Here is an 8,359-nt window from a genome sequence, read left to right on the forward strand (position 1 = left end):
GTTTGCTCGCAGTCAAATGTATTGGCAAATGTGCAAATTATCCGTGTAACAGGGTCAATGGCCAAGGCGGTAACACAACTGCCCCAAGGAGAGACAAACGTAAAGCATTTACCAATGATAACAAAAGATTTTTGAAAGACAAGCCCATGAATGAGTGATAGTAATGGGCGTAATGGACGTGTGGTGGGTGTGGTTAAAAGTCCACAGATAGATTACAACAGGCCAGAGCGCTGATGCGCTCGACCTAAAAACCGACACACTCATAGGAGACCCAACTCAAGGAGCCAAGAATTCATTTATTTGGGAGGTGTCAAGGTCAAACACCTCTTCTGAAGCTGCCCCCCTGGTTACACAGTCGGACAGCGCTATCCTCCAATTAGAAGAAATAGTCCCATTAAATCCGCCTTAAAAGGAATTCACAACCACCGCTCCAGTTGAAAAGCAGGTAAAATATAAGATTATGTGTTTCATGCGCCAGTCTACAGGAGCAAGGGCGTACACTATAAAATAAATACATTTCAAATATTTATTCAACCAACGGAAAAAGTCATGCCGGCTACTTGAAGATGGGGGCTAAACAAGAATGAAACTTAAAGAGCTGACAATGTCTCACTATAGCCACGAGAGGGCAGCAAACTCCAAAACATTCAAGAAACTACTGAAAACACCGATCTTTACACAATCACACGGCCTCAAACACAGAGCCCAATTTAAAAAGGTACATTTGCACATGTATATTTCCCATCTGTAAATGTAATATTACTCTCTGCAGTAACTGTACACTAGTTTTGCTATTTATCATTTCCTAGTGCAAAGAGTACAGACTTACATTTCTCGACCCTCCCCCCAAAGCCAGAGGGAGAAGACATCTAAGACATAATTTATGACTGTAAAGTTATTACGTGTAACTTTTCTCCTTACGGTAAAGCACAGAGAAGAAATAATAATGTAATAAACCTAAACAATTTAAAACATATATTAATGTAAAATAATTGTAAATATGAATTTAAAACCTAGAACATAAATTAATGTTACCGCACATAAATTTAAATATGTAATAAATTATTCATTGTAATACATAATAAATTCATTAAAATATATTTAATTAATGTATATATTCTATGGTAAAAATTCATTTGAAAGAACTTGCACCAACAGTAAAAATATGTATTAAAATGCACCAAAATTATAAGGGCAATGAATTGAAATTATTTAACTTATGTTTTTTACAAAACTTTAAAAGTTGAACTCAATTTTCAATTATAAGTGTATCACATTTTATATTAAAATGATCTTTAACTATATATGTTTACATAAAATGTTATATTATTAAATTTTTAACATTCCATTACATGTATATATTTATATAACTATAGCATTGTTTTCTATGGAGTTTTAGTTGATTTTCTATTGGACTGCATTGCAGTCACTCATGGTTGCCATGTCTGGTGGTAATCTTTTACTCCATGAGTGCATTGGTGTACATTAACTACTGTTTGGGACCTTTTTAGCTGTAGTAACTTTAGAAGTCTATTTTGTAAATGGAAATTGCTTTAATCTTTTGTGGGGGGGTGTTTGTCCCTCCCTTTAGTCCTCCTCATGCCCCTCCTTACTCTTTCATGAAGTACTCCTATTTAGGTATAGGCAATCCCTGTTTTACAGCCACTCCCACGTGTTTCTCCCACATTTAGGGCCACATGTACGAAGCATTTTGCACGTCGCAAATGGCGAATCGGGCTGTTTGCGACGTGCAAAATGTAAATTGGGATGTACAGACCCATTTTTGCGATTCGGCAAACTATTTACCGAATCGCAAAAAGGGTTTGCGAGTCGCAATTAGGAAGGGGTGTTCCCTTCCTAATTGTGAGTCGCAGACCCATGTATGATTGTTTTGTGACTGCAAATGCGGTCGCAAAACAATTGCAGTTAGCACCAGTTTCAAACTGGTTCTAACCCATTCGCAAACGGGAACAGGTCCCCATGGGACCCCTTCCCCTTTGTGAATAGCAGCGAAAACATTTTTTCAGAGCAGGCAGTGGTCCTACGGACCACTGCCTGCTCTGAAAAAATGAAAAGAAAACCTTTCATTTTTTATTTTTGAAATGCATCTCGTTTTCCTTTAAGGAAAACAGGCTGCATTTAAAAAAAAAATGCTTTATTTAAAAGTGGTCACAGACATGGTGATCTGCTGTCTCCAGCAGGCCACCATCCCTGTGAGGGCTGCCATTCCCAAGGGGGTCGCAAATTGCGACCTACCTCGTGAATATTCATGAGGTAGGTCATTAGCGAACCCATTGCGAATCGCAAACAGTGTCATTGACACTGTTGAACATAAGGTTCTGCGACTCGCAAATTGCGAGTCGCTCTGACTCGCAAATTGCGAGTCGCAAAACCTATATTTGTACATGTGGCCCTTAGTCCTAAAATGTATTCTGACTAGATCAGAGATCTCCGGCAATGGGATGGAGATCTCTGCATAGATAAGAAAGGAGAAGCAGAGGTTTCCACTGTAGGTTTGTAAATAACATTTCGCAGTACATGAGTAGTGGTACTGTAAGACGTCCATGTGTACTACAAAGTGCAGTTTGTGAATAAGACCCAGAGAGTATTAATGCAGTTTTCTATGGTGCAATTGTGTCTCAAGGGCATCAGAGCGCTGTACAAAAGAACCAGTGTCAATGACATAAGAGCTGAATATCAGGAATAAAGACACACATTGTGAGAAAAAATGTGAAATCTAGGGTTAAAACAAACATGTCTATGTAACAGGAGTCCTATACAGAGGAGTTCAACTTCATAAACATAAGAGTTAAGTACAGGGAATGAGCAACACAAACTATTGGCAAAGTACAGAAAACATCAAAGTCAGACCAGACTAAGCAGTGGCTGAAACCAGCTCCCCAAAAGCCTCTCAGATACAATCACGTTTATGGAACAAGAATATTGTGAGCCATGAGGTGGTGCGGAGGTCAGGAGGGAGCGAGTTCCAGATTCTTGTAATTCAGGGGACTCAAGGAGCAGGATTGGGCATTTCTTCTATCTTGTCGGCCACCAGTAGACGTGTGAAGGACTTTATGAGTGATGCAGGCATTTTACCTTGTGCTAGACGTCAACTGAGCTGATGCTAGACCTGGGAAAATGAGGTACTCCTCTGACCTCCTGGTCAGCATCCGCTCGCTCCCCTCTGCGCAGCTCCACCTGTTGCTGCTGATCAGACTGAGAGCCTGCCTGACTCTCCGTTTGAGGCCCACCTCACCCACAGGCACCCGCCTGCACCTCATCCCTGGTGGCCTAGGGGGCATCTGTACCTGTCTGCGTGTCTTTTTTGCTTTCTCTCATCTTTTTTCTGCCTATCTCTTTTTCTCCACTTTGTGTGCCTTTTTCTCCCCCCAACACTCCATCCCTGCTTACCCTGCTGCCCCGCCCCCATCAATGCAAAGCCCTTTCCTGCCCTCCTACCTCACAGCAGACCGTACCCTCCCACCTCCCTCCCCTTCTTAATGGTGGCCACCTTGCGGCAGTGCTGCTGGTGCAGCAGAGGCATGCAAAAGCAAGCTTGTCTGCACCAGTCCCTGCTTGGATTGCACCTAGCACCATGCCTAGCACCACAGACCCTGGTTCCCGGACCACCCAGCGGTACAACACCAGCGTTCTGCATGCCCTCAACCCTGGAAGAACCTCAGCCTGCCACCAAGTGGACCCAAGGAACACTCATGGACCTTTCTCCTGCTGCTTCTGCTTCCTCACCTGCCACCGCATGCCACACCGCCCCGCCCACAGCCCAGACGGACACCTCAAGTGCTTACTCCTCTACACCTGCTCCCTCGCCAAACATGCAGTAGAAATCTGGGACCTCCTCGACTCGACCGCCTCTGACGTCGCCTTCCACACATAGACATAGATTACCCCCACTTCAGCCATGGATATCGCCAGGACCATTCCCAATGGCTACAAAGTCCTCCACAAAGACTAAATCAATCGACCAGGAGGATGCGTCGCCATAGTCTACAGGAACACCCTCCACCTCTCAACCATCACGAGACACCGAACCAGCCAACCACCACCAAACACCTACACTTCCAAATTCAGACCAACCGGAACACCTCCCTTTGTGGCACACTCATCTACAGACCAACCGGACCATGGCCCCAGTTCAGTGAAACATTCGCCGACCTCATCGCCCTACACGCTCTCGCCTCCACCGACTACATACTACTCTGCAACCTCAACTTCCACCGTGAAAAACGCAATGACCCTAACACCTCATCCCTCCTGGACAACCTCACCACCCTCGGTCTCAAACAACTAGTCAACCTCCCCACCCACTCAGCAGGGCACACCCTCGACCCCGTCTTCTCGGCTGCAAACAACATCACCATCTCATACACCTCTGAACACCATTGGACTGACCACCAAAGCGTCCACTTTACCTTTATGAAGACCACCCGCGACACCATGTCCCCCACTACCCAGGCAGAAGCTGGACCAAAGTCACCGAAACCCAGCTCATCGATGCCCTCAGCCAGTCTCTCTCCTCCCCCCCCCCCCCACCGGATGCCACAAAGGCGAACGACTCCGCTCACAACCTGCACCGCTGAATTACAGAATGAATCAACACCTTAGCACCCCTCAGAAAACCCGCCGGAAACCAGCAATGGAGGAAACCGAACTGATTCACGACAGAACTCCAAGAATCCAAACACAACTGCAGACGACTGGAAAGAAAATGGAAGAACAGCAAAGAAACTGCAGATTGCACAGCCTACAAAGACGCAGCCACCATGCACCACCAGCGCATCAGAGACTTCAAGAAAGTGGCCATTCAAGAATGTATCAAGGAATCCACGAATCATACACCTCAGACACCCCCACCCCACTTAAGTCCTCTGCGACATCCTTGCCACCTTTTTTCCACCAGAAAATCCAGGACATATACAAAGGATTCAAGATTCAAGATCCAAAACCCACCCCCACCCCCACTGCCCACCAGCATCACCAAGGACCCCACACCACAGACCCTGAACTACTGGACCCCTGTCTCCACAGAAGATACCCGGAAACTCATAAACTCCATCATTCAGGGGCACGCTTGGACCCTTGCTCACACCACATCTTCAACCTGGCCAGCTCCACCATCGCACCAGAGCTCTGCCGGACTATCAACCGCTCCATTTAAACCACCTCCTTCCCATCCGATTGGAAAAACACAGAGATCAACCCGCTACTGAAGAAACCCTCCTCTGACCCAAGGGAGATAAAAAACTACAGGCCCATCTTTCCAGCCAAGGTAATAGAAAAGGCCATCAACATGCAGCTGATGGAGTTTCTCAAATCAAACCGCATTCTGGACCCTCACAGTCCAGATTCCGGAGCAACCACAGCACCGAGACAGCCCTCAGTAGCCACAGACGACATGCGTGCCATACTGTACCACAGAGACATGGCCGCCCTCATCCTCTTCGACTTCCCCACTGCATTCAACACAGTCTTCCACTCTACCCTCTGCACCAGACTCCACAACGCTGGCCTCCGCTGCAAAGCACTTGAATGGATTCGATCCTTCCTGACTAGAAGAACCCAAAGTGTCGATACTTCCGCCGTACACCTTGGCGCCCAAAGAAACATGCTGCAGAGAACCCCACGGATCCTCACTAAGCCCGAACCTCTTTAACATCTACATGGCCCGTTCACTAAGATCGTCAGACTGCACGGACTAAACATCGTCTCCTGTGCCGACAACACCCAGCTGATCCTCTCCCTGACCAATGACCCATCAACTGTCAAAAGAAATTTCCACAAAGGCTTGAGAGCAGTTGCCGCCTGGATGGAAGCCAGTTGCCTCAGGCTCAACTCAGACAAGACAGAGATCCTCGTACTCGGCTCCACTACCTCCACCTGGGCCGACTCCTGGTGGCCAACCGCCCTGGGAAACACCCACACGCAACCTGGGCATCATCCTGGACTCAACGCTTTCCATGACCCGTCAAGTCAACACCGTCTCTTCAGCCTGCTTCCACACTTGTGGCTCCTTCGAAACATCTTCAAATGGATCCCGACTGAGGCTAGAAGGACGGTCACCCATGCAATGGTCAGCAGCAAATTGGACTACGGCAATGCACTATATGCCGGCATCACAAAGAAGCTACAAGCAAGAGTACAGAGAATACAGAATGCAGCAGCCAGTTTCATCCTGGACATCCCCTGCCACAACCACATCTCCGTCCACCTCAGAGACCTCCACTGGCTCCCGGCCGACAAACGCATCACCTTCAACCTACTGACTTACACCTTCAACCTACTGACTTACATCCTCAGCGCCTTGAGACCCTCAAGGGTGAGTAGTGCGCTTTACAAATCCCTGATTGATTGATTGATAAGACACTTCGCAACATCAGACTGGACTACCTCAACCACCGCCCGACCTTTTACATGCCCGCAAGGCAACTCCGATCCTCCCATCTCGCCCTCGCCACCATCCCTAGAATATAAGAAAAGCACAGATGGAGGCAGATCCCTCTCCTACCTCGCACCCCGGACATGGAACACACTCCCTCGCAAACTGAGACAGGCCGCATCACTGAAGCAATTCAGGAAGGATTTCAAGCCCTGGCTCTTTGAATGATCAGCATGCCCACCACGGTGCCTTGAGACCCCAAGAGTCATAAGCCATGCTCTACAAGTTCTGATTGATTGATTGAGGTTGAATTTCTTGCAACCCGAAATGCTATGAGCGGCAGCATTTAGCACCCCTTTCTCTAAGGGGACAGTAGTAAGGTCTGTGAGGAGAGAATTCCCATAGTCCAGCCTAAAAGGTATCTTCACCTCACTACTAATATTAGATTATGTTCAGGAATGATTGTCTGACGCCCCAGAGTAGTTTGAGTTGAAAGCATGCACATTTAGACCTCACCGAGATTTGTTTCTGCATGTTAAAGATATTGTCTTGGTACATAACCAACACACAACAAAGAGCGCTAGCTACGTAGGGGATTATTTACTTCTCGATGACTGTGGATCATCAGTACACTATTTGTGCTTTTCAGAAGTTCTAATAGGAAAGGGAGAAGACCAGCCGTTTGGAAGGGGAAGCCGCACCCCCAGTATGTGGCATGCTGCATCATAGGCAGCCTCTCTCCACCATTGTAGGATGGTACCACCAGGGCGGACGTAACCTCCAGAAAGAAAGGGTGGGGGAGTTCTTAGATAAACTATTGCTGGACAGAGAGGGATCCAGATAAACTAAAAATACATCGAGGTATCCAGGTTATCACCGTTAATGGTAGAAACCTCTGGTACATATACAAAATTATGAGGCAGAAGGTACCCAGGATGGCTCAACCCATCCCTCTTACGCCAACATGTTTCTGCCCCTGTTTATTGCCTGTACATTTCACGGGCATTCATCAGGGCCAAGGATCCTTATCATACTGGCCTATTTACAGTTAAAAAATGCCATGTGAAACCAATTATACCAAGGTGAGTCCTACCTGGTTTGCATTTAATTACTCCCTAACTAAGGGGATGCCAGCTACCCGGTCTGGGAGGGGACGTTCATGGGGAGCACGTATAGACGTAGCCCCATATTTATACTTGGTTTGCCCTGAATTAGCATCTTTTTTATTAACGCTAATTCGGTGCAAACCTAACTCCATATTTATAAGTTATGGAGTTAACATTGTTTGAGACCCTACCGGGTGAGTAGTGCGCTTAACAAATAACTGATTGATTGATTGGATGTGAAAACCTACCTGGCGTCAATGAGATGCAAGGTAGGCGTTCCCATCCAGAAAAGGATGATATAGCCTTTGCACCATATTTATCCCTGTGCTAAAATCCAGCACAGGAGATGGGGGCCTTAAATAATGGCGCTAAGCTTGCTTAGCGCCATTATTTAATGCCTGGGTATGGGCAGGCGTTAGGGGACCTGTAGGCATATTTCCATGGTCAGAGACCATGGAAAGTGCCCACAGGTGCCCTTCCCTGGCCCCAGGGACAACCCCACTCACCCTCACCCACACCAGAGGGACCCATCCCAGGTAAGTCCTGGTAAGTATATATATTTTTTTCTATTACCCCGCTCTGGGGCCCTGACTTGGGGCCCCCTACACGGCGCTGGCCCCAGTGGCCATGGCCATTGGGGTGGTGGGCATGGCTCCTGTCTTTACTAAGACAGGAGCCATGTCCATGGGGGTTGTGCACCAAAAAATGGCGCTACACTACTTGGAGGCAATTTTTCTGCGTCTAACCAGTGTAGCGCCATAAATCGGCGCACAATCCCGGTTTCCCCTATATGTCCCCCGCCCTGTTAGCGTCCTTTCCAAGGATGCTAACAGGGCATTAGCGCCATTCCATAAATATG

This window comes from Pleurodeles waltl, chromosome 12 (genome assembly GCF_031143425.1).
Source record: "Pleurodeles waltl isolate 20211129_DDA chromosome 12, aPleWal1.hap1.20221129, whole genome shotgun sequence".
Classification (NCBI taxonomy): domain Eukaryota; kingdom Metazoa; phylum Chordata; class Amphibia; order Caudata; family Salamandridae; genus Pleurodeles; species Pleurodeles waltl.